This window comes from Camellia sinensis, chromosome 7 (genome assembly GCF_055761805.1).
Source record: "Camellia sinensis isolate YWXY chromosome 7, ASM5576180v1, whole genome shotgun sequence".
NCBI classification, from domain to species: domain Eukaryota; kingdom Viridiplantae; phylum Streptophyta; class Magnoliopsida; order Ericales; family Theaceae; genus Camellia; species Camellia sinensis.
The window spans coordinates 123,815,195-123,831,445 of NC_138967.1; the positions used below are offsets into that span (position 1 = coordinate 123,815,195).

Sequence of the window (16,251 nt, forward strand, 5' to 3'; positions counted from 1 at the left end):
AAAATTATATATGTATTTATTACAACAAAAATATCAATTGCAAGAACTTAACAATTTTTTTTTAGATGAAAAATAACATTAAATTAACAAATTAATTTAAAGATGTAAAAAAAAATATCAACCTATATTTTCATAAAAAAAAAATATATATATATATATATATATATTTATATATACCCATACATCTCATAAAAATAAAAAAATTATTACTACAACAATTTATCTATATATTGCAACTAAAACCAACCTGAAAAAAAAAAATAATAAATAAATAAAAAATTAGAGATGAGAGACCTAACAACCTTATCAACACACAATGTTCACCAAAATCTCTACTAAAAAACAAAACGCCTAACAGTAACCCATGACAAGTAATGGGACTATGAATTTCTACATAAGCTGCGAACTAACCAAAGAAATGGTCCCCCCTTTTGAAGTCTTACCGAAACACAAGTTGCGAGGCAAGCCGGCCTTTCTCTAGCGTACACGAACATTACTGAGGATTTTATTGTGAAGTAAATAGGCATTACTGTACACTCATTGAGAAATATGTTCAGATTATCTTACAGTTTCAGGGTTGTTAGTTCCAAATTCGGCTGTTGATTTTAGATTATTAAGTATCCAAAACGTGAGAACTAAAGATGCAGTAACAAACATGACCCTATGAGGTGCCCACTTCAAGCAAGTAGGAATGCCTATGTGGCTATCTTAGATTGTCACCTATGCATCGACGATAGAATAGCGTATAGTTATGCAAATAATTATTCCCTTGTTCAAACATCTTTTCATTATCCACGATGTATAGTTATGCCACTTTTAAAATTATTTGCAGAAGCTAGTAGTGTTTTTGGATGATGGGACACATATAGATACAAATAGTTTGAGAATGTACCTTCATAAACTACCCAAATTAAACCTGTTTGAATTTTTAAATATTCAATTAATTGGTTGTTAACTTAGGATTGTTGGTGGCAAAAAGTAACTTGAAGACTCAAATTTGGCCTGTCAACAAGCTCTAACTACTAATGGATTCAATATGTAGCGAGACTCTACTAAAGAAATCATTTTTTGTAACTTTTATAGGCCGTCGCAAATAACAAAAATGCAATCGCAAAAAATCTTTTACAATGATCATGTGACGGCAAATAGGGAATGCGAATGTGAGGTGGAAAATACTTTATGCGACCTTAAAACAGTGGTCACAAATTATTTGTGATAGCTTAACCTACTTATGAATGTTTTGCCGTGGTGCAAAATAAATAAATAAATAAATACCTACAATATTTTAGCAACCATCTTGTTACCATCACACAAAAAAAAAAAATAAATAAAAATAAAAATGCCTACAATGTTTTATCAACCTATGTTCTCATACATAATATACAATAAATGTGAAGAGTAAAATTTTAGCATGCATTGTTTTCCATCTTTTCCCTTAATAAAATTCTTTTTCTTTGGGAAACAAAAAGTTCGCATGACTTCCATACACGCAAAACAAAAATCCATCAACCATCTTGTAAAATATTTATAAAAAGTACTAACATAATCAAATGCTCAAAAAAAAAAATAAAAATAAATAATAAAATAAAATAAAATAAAATAAAAATCTTAGTTTAGCTCCCAATATATCCATATCTCTCCTCCTATTTGACATGATGAATATAAATGCACTTATTTAGATAAGTGTACTTATTTGGGTCATATCACATTTATACTTTTCTGAATATCTTTTTGTAAAAAGTCAAAAAATATATTTATTAAGATCATTCCAAATAACAAAAAATTTATGTATTTACCACCCTGCCAAATTCAGAACAAAAGAAAACGGATGTAAGCACATGAAAGTTCAATTTCCAATAGGTAGGTCCATAAAAAATAATAAATAAATAAATTAAATAAATAAATTTTAAAAAAAATCAAATTCAAACATATAATAACAAAAAAAGTAAATAAATTACAGAAAGTGAACTAGAATGTGCTATGGCAAGATCAAAATATGGTATGCAGCAACTTCAGAGAAGTAATCAACATACATATCAAAAATCGATATGGAGAAACTTTAGAAAAGAAATTGAAAAATCTAGAAAACCCCTAGATGTTGATTTGTGATTATGTATCAATTTAAAGCAGAATAAAACAATCCCAATCAAACAATCAAGACAAAGAAACACAATGATTTAACGTGGAAAAAACCACAATTGCACACCTCCAACTGTGATAAAAAAACCACAGGCAACAGCCACAAAACAATCCACTAAGAAGATTTAAAGGAATTACACAGGTATACTCTCAATTACCTAGCGAATCCACGCCTAAGTGAACCAACCTCTATGTGCCTCTTCCAACCCGTCTTCTCCTCGGAATTGTCTTTACGATGAGCCACCCTGGAACCCACCAAGGCTTCAGGCTCGAATTCTTCAGAATCCACCGAAGAACAACTTTCTCTTTTGTAGAACAAAACACAACCTTTGATGTACTCTCTTTAAACCATGAGTTGACTACTCAATAAAACATCAAAGAAAACTCAAAAAGTATCCCCAGATATAAACTCTAGAACCCAAAAAGAAGATCTGGAGAAGTTTTTTCAAATTAAATTAGTTTTGGGAGAAAACCAAGTATTTATAGAGAACCAAAAGTAATCATAGATTGGGATGAAAACAAACTCCTTGAGAAATCCGGATTCTGAGGCTCGCTCGAGCGAAGCTTTTCTGGCTCGAGCGAGGAGTGTATTTTTCATGATTTCTACTAGTGCCTTGGCTCGAGCGACGGATCCTTGACTCGAGCGAGGAATACACTCTTTCAGGTTTTTGTATGGACGCAATCCTTGGCTCAAGCGCGCATTCCTTGGCTCGAGCGAGCAAGCCCTAGCTCGAGCGAGAATTCCTTGGCTCGAGCGAGCAACGACGGACATGCAATTTTGAATGCAATTTTGCATTTCGCTTCGGCCGCGAGCTGACCGGGCAGCTCGACCCCCGTAATAATCAGCGAAGTAGCAATCTTGAAAGCATTAACATCACAAACTTCTCTGCATGGTTCGATTCGGGTTTGGATTCGCATCTAATAAACTCATAGCCTCACTGAAATAAAAGTGCGAAAATAAATACATCTGAAAGGAGTTTTGTCAAACGGGGTTGCCAAGAATAAAAACCTAACAGAAATCAACATAAATATTACAAACTAGTATGCAGTAACTTTAGGGAAGAAATCAACATAATATCACAAATCAGTATGCAGCAACTTCAGAGAAGAAATCAACATATATATCACAAATCAACATAAATATCAGAAATCTTATAAGTCGTAAAATGCTTAACACCAAAAGGGCCCAACTATGGCAGGATATAGCTTTGAAATTCACTTCTAGAAAAGCCTTCATCATCCCCAACTTCGTTTCCTAGTGATTGAGACCATTACCCATTTATATAAATATGGTCCTTGAAATAACTCATATAACCAATTATCATACAAGTCCAAAAATGAATATGCACTAAAAATATATCATTTTTCTTATAAAATATTTTTTGTGAATTGATTCATATCTATCTTGCAAGTGAAAATAATTATTAGTGTCTCTACTGAAAATTCTTAGCATATAAATTCTCTGCAAGAGTTTCGCTCCTAACAGAAGAATTAATGATCCGTGTACCAATTCAAATTCTAGAACTACTTTCAAAATAAAAGAATTCAAGTTTTGGGAACCTATTCTATCATTCAAACAACAAACATATCTTAATCCTTTAGAGCCAACTGTTTGTGATAATTTTCTTTCCAGTTTAATTCCACTGGAACTAGGAAACCTTAGGAATTTGTAGTATATAGACTTGGGAATACTCTCTTGAATGAAAGCATACCTAGCATATACAACTGCACCACTTTGTTAGAACTCAGCCTCATCCTTAACAATCTCACTAGTACAATCCAGTCAAACATCGGTGACTTAGTTAATTTTTCAAGTCAAGCTTGAACAAGATACTACTAGGCTCAATAAGATTAAATGTATAATAATAATAATAATAACAACACCAAACTATTTGAGCTCAACTCATTATGGTTCGATTAAAGTTCAATTGCGATCCACTCGAACGGAAAAAAAAAAATTCAAGGTTGAACACATTTTGAAGCACGTTTACAGCCATATCTCTTGCTCCTCAAACAGAGGAGCAAAAGAAATCATAAACCAAGAAAACAGTGCCTCAAATCATTTAATGAATGTATCCTCACATCTTGCAACCAGAATCCAAAACAAATAAACAAATACAGGCTCATGAGACAAACAAACAGATAGATAGATAAAGGTGTTCTTATATTTTCATGTATGGAGAGACAGAGAGAGAGAGAGAGAGAGACCATCCAAGTAGTAAAATGAAGCAAACACTAAACTATTAGCCTTTTCAAGTTAAGACTACTACAACTTTTTGTATCCATAGTTAAATAGAAGACCATAATTAGTATAATACCTGTACATAGGAAGTCTCGGCTAGCAAACTTGTCTCAAAAAAAAAAAAAAAAGTGTGCAATGGGTGCATAAGGAAAAAAATCCCCAGAAATGGTTCCCGCCAAATAAGTGGCGAAGGGACATTTCTCTACAACTACTCTTATATTTCCACATAATATTACACATTTGGCCACCAAGTTGGTCATCTTAATTTAAAAAATAAAAAACAAAAATCCAAACTGATAAACATCACACACGATTCAACAAAAAATGTCAAAGATAAACAACGAATAATCTTGTCCTACCGTACTTGTTGCTTGCATTTAAGGCATGTAACATTAACTTATGCAATCCTAAAAAAATTTACAAATGAAAGTTTAACCATCAAATGTTAGTTTCAAGAAGCAAGTATTGTATTATTGATGAACATAATACTTCAAAAATGTGTGTGTGGGTGTGTGGGTATGTATGTGTGAGAGAGAATATACATACACATGTCAAAAATTAAAATGCATTAAAAATAAAAAAAACACGTTATTTCTATGTCCAACAAGAAAGACCTCAAGCGAGCTATTTTCCGCAGACGATAAAATCATGCACTTCTTAATTAAAGAAATGAACTGCCACGAAATATCTCATTCATATCCCCTACAAAAAAATATTAACTAAAATCTCAAAGAAAAACAAAACGAAAAATGCCAATTCAAAAACAATCAAAGAGCAATATCTCTAACTAAGCAACATTATACACCACTAAAAACAGATTATACAGTAGAATTGCACATATCTGTTTCACCAAACTGCATTGAAATGTACCTCTCTATTTGTTCGTCAACAATAACCTTGTCCCCAAAATGTTTGAACTGCAACAATATGATACAAATCACCATAAACAACAAAGCGAGCAACAAACTTGTCATTAGAATGCATTGTCACTAAATTGATCTCCATAGAGCATTTTTCTATTATTTTAATTTGTTCACTCCAATTCAATTTGCAATGGTGAATATAACAAATTCTTCTCAATAACAATCCAATACCTCAAATTCACCAAATGCCTGCAGTCTATCCAAAATCTGCTCCATCGGAGCCGAAAAATCCTATAGCAAATTGGCCTATTAGAATCAATTCGACAAGATGTTCTATACAACAGTTGATTCTTGCATGCTTGGTTTTTAGATTATATATCTATATCTGTATATATATATATGCAATGTGAGCAACAAGAATAGAACCTCGAAGACAGAGAGAGACAGAGAGAGAGTTTGAGCATGCTTGGCCAGGGCAAATATAAGGCCAAGTTTGGCAACCCAAGAATAATCCATCTTTTTATCTTTTTTCCATCACATCACCTCTCTATTTTTCTGCACATCTTTTCGTAAAAAGACAAAAAGTATACTTATTTAGGTCATCTCAAACAACCCCTAAATAAAAGAAAATAGGAGAAATAAATGGGGGCAAATATAAAGCCCACTCATAAACTGGACCTTTTACCACCCCTGACTTGCGTCTCATAATGCTGTCGCAAATATATTTTTTGCCACGGCAAAACAGACGGTCGCAAAAATGAAAAAACAGAAAAAAGAAAAAAAAAAGAAAGATGCAAAAAGTCAATTTTTTAGTAGTGCTCTTAAGGAAAAAAACAATACCAACTACTAAGGGATTCAATATGTAGTCCTCTTATGGTCCCATTTGCCATTCAGCACATCACCAATGACTTCTCGCTTTTCCTTTAACTACATCCTGCAATTTTATTCATTAAAAAAAAAACAGCATCCTGCAATTCCAAATAAGGAAAACTCATAAATAAGACAAATTCTAGTGAAAGTTTGTAGAAAAATACACCTAATTAAGTACCCTCGTTACAATGTTGTCCCCAAAAGGGCACTACTGTCAAAAACAGTCTTCTATAACTTCCTATCCTTTTTGTTTTTCATGTTCTCAGCTCATTCCCATCATAAGCTCTGCCACAGAGCCCTTGATATTTGACAAGTTGAATGTTTTCATGCTATGTTTTGATCAATGATCATTGATGAATTGTAATGCCAAAGTGTAACACTAATGCTATCACACATATCTGTTTCACCAAACTGCATTGAAATGTACCTCTCTATTTGTTCCTCAACAATAACCTTGTCCCCAAAATGTTTGAATTGCAACAATATGATACAAATCACCATAAACAACAAAGCGAGCAACAAACTTGTCATTAGAATGCATTGTCACTAAATTGATCTCCATAGAGCATTTTTCTATTATTTTAATTTGTTCACTCCAATTCAATTTTGCAATAGTGAATATAACAAATTCTTCTCAATAACAATCCAATACCTCAAATTCACCAAATGCCTGCAGTCTATCCAAAATCTGCTCCATCGGTTACCACCCCTGACTTGCGTCTCATAATGCTGTCGCAAATATATTTTTTGCCACGGCAAAACAGACGGTCGCAAAAATGAAAAAACAGAAAAAAAGAAAAAAGAAAGATGCAAAAAGTCAATTTTTTAGTAGTGCTCTTAAGGAAAAAAACAATACCAACTACTAAGGGATTCAATATGTAGTCCTCTTATGGTCCCATTTGCCATTCAGCACATCACCAATGACTTCTCGCTTTTCCTTTAACTACATCCTGCAATTTTATTCATTAAAAAAAAACAGCATCCTGCAATTCCAAATAAGGAAAACTCATAAATAAGACAAATTCTAGTGAAAGTTTGTAGAAAAATACACCTAATTAAGTACCCTCGTTACAATGTTGTCCCCAAAAGGGCACTACTGTCAAAAACAGTCTTCTATAACTTCCTATCCTTTTTGTTTTTCATGTTCTCAGCTCATTCCCATCATAAGCTCTGCCACAGAGCCCTTGATATTTGACAAGTTGAATGTTTTCATGCTATGTTTTGATCAATGATCATTGATGAATTGTAATGCCAAAGTGTAACACTAATGCTATCACACATATCTGTTTCACCAAACTGCATTGAAATGTACCTCTCTATTTGTTCCTCAACAATAACCTTGTCCCCAAAATGTTTGAATTGCAACAATATGATACAAATCACCATAAACAACAAAGCGAGCAACAAACTTGTCATTAGAATGCATTGTCACTAAATTGATCTCCATAGAGCATTTTTCTATTATTTTAATTTGTTCACTCCAATTCAATTTTGCAATAGTGAATATAACAAATTCTTCTCAATAACAATCCAATACCTCAAATTCACCAAATGCCTGCAGTTTATCCAAAATCTGCTCCATCGGAGCCGAAAAATCCTATAGCAAATCGGCCTATTAGAAGCGATTCGACAAGATGTTCTATACAACAGTTGATTCTTGCATGCTTGGTTTTTAGATTATATATCTATATCTGTATATATATATATATATATATATGCAATGTGAGCAACAAGAACAGAACCTCGAAGACAGAGAGAGAGAGAGAGAGAGAGAGAGAGAGAGAGAGAGAGAGAGAGAGAGAGAGTTTGAGCATGCTTGGCCAGGGCAAATATAAGGCCAAGTTTGGCAACCCAAAAATAATCCATCTTTTTATCTTTTTTCCATCACATCACCTCTTTATTTTTCTGCACATCTTTTCGTAAAAAGACAAAAAGTATACTTATTTAGGTCATCCCAAACAACCCCTAAATAAAAGAAAATAGGAGAAATAAATGGGGACAAATATAAAGCTCACTCATAAACTGGACCTTTTACCACCCCTGACTTGCGTCTCATAATGCTGTCGCAAATATATTTTTTGCCACGGCAAAACAGACGGTCGCAAAAATGAAAAAAAAGAAAAAAGAAAAAAAAAAGAAAGATGCAAAAAGTCAATTTTTTAGTAGTGCTCTTAAGGAAAAAAACAATACCAACTACTAAGGGATTCAATATGTAGTCCTCTTATGGTCCCATTTGCCATTCAGCACATCACCAATGACTTCTCGCTTTTCCTTTAATTACATCCTGCAATTTTATTCATTCAAAAAAAACAGCATCCTGCAATTCCAAATAAGGAAAACTCATAAATAAGACAAATTCTAGTGAAAGTTTGTAGAAAAATACACCTAATTAAGTACCCTCATTACAATGTTGTCCCCAAAAGGGCACTACTGTCAAAAACAGTCTTCTATAACTTCCTAACCTTCTTTTGTTTTTCATGTTCTCAGCTCATTCCCATCATAAGCTCTGCCACAGAGCCCTTGATAATGTTTTCATGCTATGTTTTGATCAATGATCATTGATGAATTGTAATGCCAAAGTGTAACACTAATGCTATCATACATGTACCAAAATGAATGGTTATTTAATATGCCATGTAGGGCCAAAGAGTGCCACGTGCAAATTTATGTCAATAATTTGGACGGTAGTTGGGAATTGAGCCAAATTGGGAATGATCATATAGTTTAGAGACCAAATTGGGAAAAATAAACTTTAAGGGCAAGGTAAGAATTCAATAATACTTTAAGAGGACAAAATATAATTGTATATATAGAGAGAGAAAGAGAGAGGGAGAGAGGGAAACCTGAGCAGAAGAAAGCAATTCTGGTGAAAAGCGAACATATCGTTGACTTACCATAAACTGCAGAACTAACATCAAAACCACTGCCAACTTTCCCTTTTCCAATCTCACATGATAAACCCCACCTAGAAGCATTGAAAACTTACTTCAATCCGTTAAACTTTGGCTTGCTCTCAACATTGGCATATGGAAACATCTCAAGTATAACAACGTGCAAATTTGTAACAATACATTAATGATATAGATAGGATGATCCAAAAAATCACTTTCATTCTAGTAGCTCAGAAAGCATAATCATTATAGTAGATGTTTCAATTGTAGTAAAAGAGAAAGAACATGATAGGCAAAAAATATGAGCAAATAAACACCACTAAAGATAAAATCAGTAAAAGATTTTAAAAGTACAATAGGAAAGGTACAATACCTGATTCCAATATGAATAGAAGTCATTGCAACCTAAGATTGTAATGTCAAGACCTGCATGAATAATCCAGTTGAGACATTAGATATTTACAAGTACTTAATTTTAATAAGAAAGATGAAGCATCAAACATTACCTTGTAAAAGTAGTTTGTGTAACAAATCGTTCTTATCCTTTTCCAATGTCGCAAGGGCTGCTGCTACAGCATATTGCACTGCATATTCTACAAAGGGGTTCCTTGATTCACAGAGATTATAAGCCAACATTGATAAGCATTACCTCAAGCCAATATACCATCTATTTTCCCCGTTATTTGAATTTAGTTATTAAGACAAGAAAAACCACTAAAAATAATTCTTCTTCGGAAGACACAAATGTGGATTGCATGGTAGCTGCTTATCTTGCTAAGGTAATGAAGTGAAGAGAGAAAAGTAAATGTGGATTGCTTGGTAGCTGCTCTTCTTGCCGTGGCTAGTCCACAGAAGACACAAATCCTCTTGAACTTGGATTGCTTCATTTCATTCTCTCTACATCAGTCGTCCTAGTTGCAATATCAATAGAAATTCAAACTATATGTAGAAAATATTAGCAGAACATCAGGGAAAGTTTTCGTCATAATTTCAACCTAAAATGTGAATTTAGGACCTATTTATAAGTCCAAAAATGATGTTCTATATTTAATGGAAACAACCTTCAAGGTTCTAGCTTGGCTTTATCACTGCTTATTACACTTTACAAGGTCAAATGAATTATATATGGCCGACATACATATAGTCTCTTCACAAGTTTTGTATGAACCAGCCAAAGACCCTTCACAATCTAAAACTTCAATGATCTGTAAAACGGTATATTAAATTTTATGAGATTTGTAGTTTCATTTGAAGAGATCACTGCAAGTAGATCTATTGTGGAAGCAAGAAGAATTTTATTATTATTATTATTATTAGTGATATTTATATTAATATTTTATTTTTGTCTAACTACATCTAGGTAGGAATCAATTCTCTATTGCATGAAGGTAAGGCAAAAGCTATCATTCGATATGGATTGCATCCAGAGAGTAAGGTCACTAATTAAGAATGAGGCAAAGGAAAAATGAAAACACACAAGTATATCAAAATTTTCTCCTTCTTTTCTTGTTTTCCCCATTTTCTAAGCAACCACACAGTGCATAAAAGGAATCCGTACACCAGATTCGATTCCTCAAGAGATACTAAAATTAATAGTACCCGTGAAAGGTTCAAAGCAGATAAAGAAAAGAAAAATACCAGTAGAAAGATTCAAAGAAGATTCAATTACTCCTTCAACTGTATTCAATTTCATACAAAACTAGCGCCAAAATTTTTATTTTTCTTCCAGAATTGACAATATGCTTTCAAACCAATTTAGGTATAATAAAATTCTGAAAATTCATCATTTGTATATAATTGTGACAGAGCATCATGAGCAACACCATTAGCAATACTCAAAGTAAAATAGACTTTAATCAAGAAAAACTACCAAAGGAAAGATTCAATATCTAACTTTACAGTAGTTAGGAACCTAAACCAGAATAATATATACTATGTCACTAACAAGTCATCAAACAACATCACTATGGATTGCTATCGCTATGTTTGGTTCCCAGGAAAGCATAAAACAACATTTCCAAGAAAGAAAGAAAAAAACACAAACAAATGCAGTTGTGAGAAAACTAGTTTTCCCAATTTGGGAATCACTCAAGAGACTGATCTTCAAAGCAACCAAGTCCGAAGAGTCCCTGCCGTGTTCGCAGCGGACCCGGGGGTGCTGCTGCGCCCAACTCACAGCAGTAACTGCTGTGAGTTGAAACGGCGTCGTTTCGGCTCTAAATAATAAAAAAAAATAAAATTTTGTTTGGTTCTTCGCACGGCTTGAACCCAGGCAACTCTTCGCACGACCAAAGGCTATTGCTGCTGCCATTGACTGAGTTTTTGGAAATTGGGTTAGATCAAATAAATTCCCTGCCTAAAATGTTCAGAATTGTTTCATCATTTTTTATGTTTGTGTGAAAATAGTTTTTGAAAATTCAGAAGACAGTTTTGAAACAGATTGCCAAATCAGTTTTCCATATCAGTGTTTGTTTTTTCTATTCTCAAACAGTTTTCCACAAAATTAAAGACGGAATACAAAAACCACAATCAAACTAGCTAAATTTTCAGAAAGTGCAGTTTCGTAGCACCAATAAAAGAATTTCATTCCACAAAGCAGTCCATAACTCTTAAATGCTAAAGATTTGTCTGAGCATTGCATTCCATGGCAATACAGATCAAGAGGAAAACTATTCAACAAATTGCTCGTCAAAATAGATAACTAAACCACTATAACGAACCAAAATCCCATGAAATTTGAATGACTCAGTTTTTCTCAACAATGCTACTATTTGTTAGATAACAATTTTCAGAAAGTGCAGTTTCATAGCACCAATAACAATTGTTTCTCCTCAAATAAACCTTGAATCTATGTCCAATATGCACAATTTGATGCTCTATTTATCAAACACAAATAAAATAAAACACGATAACAGTGGTGACTTCTCCTTAAATAAACCTTGAATCTTTTCAATTTAATTCTCAAAAATAAAGCAAAAGGGTGGCCCGCTAGATAAATGTTTACATTTCAATTTTGTGGGGGTGGTTCCGAATGGCTGAAAAAATCAAACAAACTATCATTACGAAAGACTGACTCAGCCACCATGGGACCGTGCTCTGCTAGATCAAATCCTAATCCCTGCCAAAAAAAAGAAAATAAAAAGAAAAGATATAAGGAAATGCATTGGAAATAAATACACACATATATGTAAAAACAAAAATGTAGATTGCAAACAAGTATATTACACACCTGAGAACTTTGTGGATTGTACGATGCTTGGGAAGACAAAGGCGTTGATTGTGGATTAGTTGGCGGGCATGCAAAATTAACATCATGCATGAGCAGATTATATCCGGAATTCATTAATTGTGGCCAATAGGGTACGTCAACATCCTAGTCCAAAAAATATTGTTAGAGTTTTATGATCATTATATACTTAAGTAATATGATTTCAATAAAAAGAATAAGTTCTCACCGGTGTGTGGTTTGAAGATGAATTTTGAATATTTCTAGTGTCGCTTGACTGTCCAATACTCTAAAGAGGTTGTAAAATATTTATCAGTACATTGCAAAATTTAAAAATAAATCTAGCCAATTTGAAATCAAGTACTTCGATAAATTCAATACCTGAGTAAGGCGGGTAGGTTGCGAAACAACTTTTGTTCTCTTAGTAGTCTTCTCATGCCAAGGTTTTAATCTACTCCCACCCTTGTGTCCGCCCTCTTTCTTTTTTAAGCCCTTAGCTCGTGCAAAGTTTCACTACAAGAATTTACACATTTTGCGACCACTTTTGCCGACCAAAAAAATTTTGGTCGCAAAAAAATGACATTTGGCGACCAAATATTAATTAGTCGCGAATGATCATTATTTTTGGCGACCAAATATTATTGGTCGCAGAAGGTTATATTTTGGCGACCAAAAAATATGTTGGTCGCAGAAAGTGGTATACTTTTGCCGACCAACTACAAATTTGGTCGCGGAAGGTCACATATTTTTTGGCGACCAAAAATTTGGTTGCGAAAAACTTATTTTCAGCAACCAAAAAAAATTAGTCGCCAAATTAGTACTTTTCGCGACTAATATTTTAGTCGCCGTTGATTGAGATTTGGCGACTAAAAATTTTTGTCGGTGAAAGAACCTGTTTTTGCGACTAATTTGATCTTTTGGTTGCAGAAAGTTTGGGGGGAAATTTGATTTTTATAGAGGCGGGAATTGAAAATATTTGGCGACAAAAACATTTGGTCGCCATTTTTAAAACAAAAACCATTTGTACCACGCATTCACCTTCACATGCTCTCTCTCTCTCTCTCATTTCCTTTTGTTTGCATCGCTCTCCTACTACTGATTACCCCAACCCACTCCATCCACCAGCTCCAGCTATGAAAAAAGCATATACATACACTTTCAAAACCCATATCATAAATTTCTAGGGTTTGAATTTTCAAATGCAAATCCATTCTTCTTTTTCTTCATAGATCAGAGAGAGAGAGTGAGTGTGTGATAAATTGAAATTGATAATGCCAAGGCAGAATCGGCTTGTGGAGGGTTTGATTCCCGGATCCTGCAAGATCCGAAAGAGGGGTTGCTCTTCGTCTTCGTCCTCTGTGTTGCAGAATTACCGATTCAAGCGGGCCATTTTGGTGGGTAAGCCTCGGGGATCCAGATCGAGCACTCCGAGGTGGGTTTCTTTTTGGTGGGTTTCTTCGTCCTCTGTCTTATCCATCTCACAGTCCTGTTTCAGAGGTGGGTTTCTTTTTCTTTTTTTGATAAATTTCTTTGATTGCTGTTTGGTTGCTGAGAAAATAGTTGAATAAAAAGGATATTTCTATTAGTAGTTGGTGTTTTCAAAATGTTTGATGTGTTGATGGTATTGTAGAAATTGGTAGCTGTTTAAACAAAATTAACTTGCAATTTAGATAGAAATATCAAATTGGCTTGCAGAAGGACAAACAACTTAAAATTTGTGAAAATTTTAGAAGCATAAATATATGAAGCTTGGTTCCTTTCATGTGTAAAAATATCTGCAGTGCTTTGGCGTGTTTGAATCAGAAACTTCAACCACTTAAAATTATAAGATTGGTGTTGTTGGAAATTTCTATTGTTTACCTTCCTTTCATGTGTAATAATAACTATGTGCAGTTCTTTGGTGTGTTTGAATCTCGGTAAAAAGGTACCCATTTTGCTTGCTAAAACACAAAAAACATAAAAAGCCTTCAATTTAAATGGTTAAAAAAAATATATGGGGATAAATTCTTTAAGCTTTGCGTTAAGAAGCTTGGATTTGCCAAATGTTTTTCTTTTCCATTTCTTTCTCATACACTTTATGAAGCAAGTACTTCTTCTGCTAAGTCCCTGTAACTTGTCAAGTCAAATATTTATTAATACCTGATTGAGGATGTGTTCATTTCTATTGGAGCTAGCAATATTCATAGAAACTGCCATGTTTTTGAGTTTTCAAACCATGCCAATGTTGTTCTGTTAATTAGATGTATATCTAGAGCTAATTTCACATTTTCTATTTTCAATAGCTCAGAGCTTTCATTAAAGCTCATAATCTTCATGAAACTCAGATATTTGCCAAAATTGAGACAGTGGAGGTAAGCTACGCATTGACATTATAATTGAATTCCTGAAGGAAATGATATGTTCTATTTTGCTGTTATATAATTGCAACTGTAGTGTATAGATGGAACTATCACCATTAACCTTAGCCCCAGAAAAAAAAAAAGCTATTTTAGGAAAACCACTAATTTTTATGTTAAGAAAATAGAAATATTTAATAGTGAGGGAGTGGACACCAAATACTGTACTCTAAACATTAGATTCAATTTAGAATTTCATGCCTTGGAAATGTCTGAGAGGGGAACCAATGAACAAAAGCAACCATTTAAGAAATGCTTTCACTCCATGGGATATTATGGTGGTCTCTTTACATCAAAATTATTGCTACAAATGTGACAGTTTGATTTGGAGACTTCTGGACACATACATGGATGGATTTTTGTCTATGATTTTTTTGTCGCTGTTTTGTATCATCTCCTAGGTGGATAGTCATGATTAGCTCATTGTTTGAAAATAATCATTAAGGAATTAATGAAGACGAACAATATCTCCCTATGTGCCCCCGGTGATGTTCAAACAGTGAGAAAAATATGAGATATATAGCAGTTCGCAATTTGTAAATGGCAGAAACTTAAATGAGCCAATTTCTATATACATGTTTGGCAAATGTTGTAAATGAGTGAAGTGATAAATTAGTATGCTCTTTCTTGATATTGATGCTGCCATGATTGTTATTATTATTCTTGTTATTGTTGTGGTTATTATTATATTGTGAGAAGTAGAGAACGTAGCTAAAAGGGTCCACAACAAATTCATTTTCTTACTATTTTTACATACTTTGACTTAGAGTTTGGTAGGTTAATTGCAGAGTATCCATTTCTGATTTTGTGTTTTGTTCAATATTTGTGTGGCTATGAAAACATTGGAGATTTATTCATTCTTTTGTCTAGAACCTGCAAGACTTTACATTTGAAGTCTCTAGCTAAAGAAAGCTTTAAAAAGGAAAAGAACAGAAAAAGTATAAAGTTTATCTGGAATTGACATAAAAAAAGTTGAGGAATTGATCTTCTTAAGTTATTGATTACCTTCTTCATATGACTTTGTAGGGTAATAGCCTTATGAGGACCCTTAATATAGCAGCATTTGCTGTGTCAGGATATTCTTGTACAGAGGGAAGAAATTGCAAGCCATTTAATCCATTATTGGGGGAGACATATGAAGCTGCTTATCCAGATAACGGCCTCCGTTTTATCTCAGAGAAGGTATTTTTAATTGTTGCTTGAAGTTTTAAAATGTTAAGTGCTTCATATATAATATATTTTTTCCAAGTTTGTGATGTTTAAAGTTGTATATGATTCACTACCTTCCTGATCCTATTCTGTGGGAAGAGATCTATAGAAAAATACTGTTATGCTTATCTGTAACTAACATATATAGAAAATGTTGTAGTTTTTTATTTTATTTTTTATACTTTAAGAATAGATTTTTGAGTCTCCAAACTAGGGGTAAGGTTGACTACCTATTACCTCTCCCAAACCCTTATAAAGCAAGAATTGTGTACTGGGTACAACCTTTGAAAATAGATTTTTACCTGTGTGATGTGTCACTCAATTGTAGTGTATAGATGGAACTATCACCATCACCATAGAACTATCACCATTAACCTTAGACAGATCTTACCTTTCTCAAAAAAAAAAGCTTTAA

At 33.4% G+C, this 16,251-nt stretch overlaps 2 long non-coding RNA genes across 3 annotated transcripts; one reads left to right on the forward strand and one right to left on the reverse strand.

Moving 5' to 3' along the window:
- Positions 1-5,042: 5,042 nt before the first annotated feature.
- Positions 5,043-9,775, reverse strand: LOC145795295 (uncharacterized). 2 transcript variants are annotated; one of them, XR_014335967.1, is made up of 7 exons: positions 9,512-9,775; positions 9,379-9,431; positions 8,958-9,079; positions 6,085-6,212; positions 5,476-5,535; positions 5,252-5,298; positions 5,043-5,083 (listed from the first exon to the last, which is right to left on the reverse strand). It is a non-coding gene; the product is annotated as an uncharacterized LOC145795295 (long non-coding RNA). The 2 variants fall into 2 exon arrangements; XR_014335966.1 differs by having other exon boundaries at positions 5,043-5,298.
- A 3,657-nt stretch (positions 9,776-13,432) lies between these two features.
- Positions 13,433-16,251, forward strand: LOC145794769 (uncharacterized). Its single transcript, XR_014334717.1, has 3 exons — positions 13,433-13,728; positions 14,514-14,582; positions 15,654-16,251. It is a non-coding gene; the product is annotated as an uncharacterized LOC145794769 (long non-coding RNA).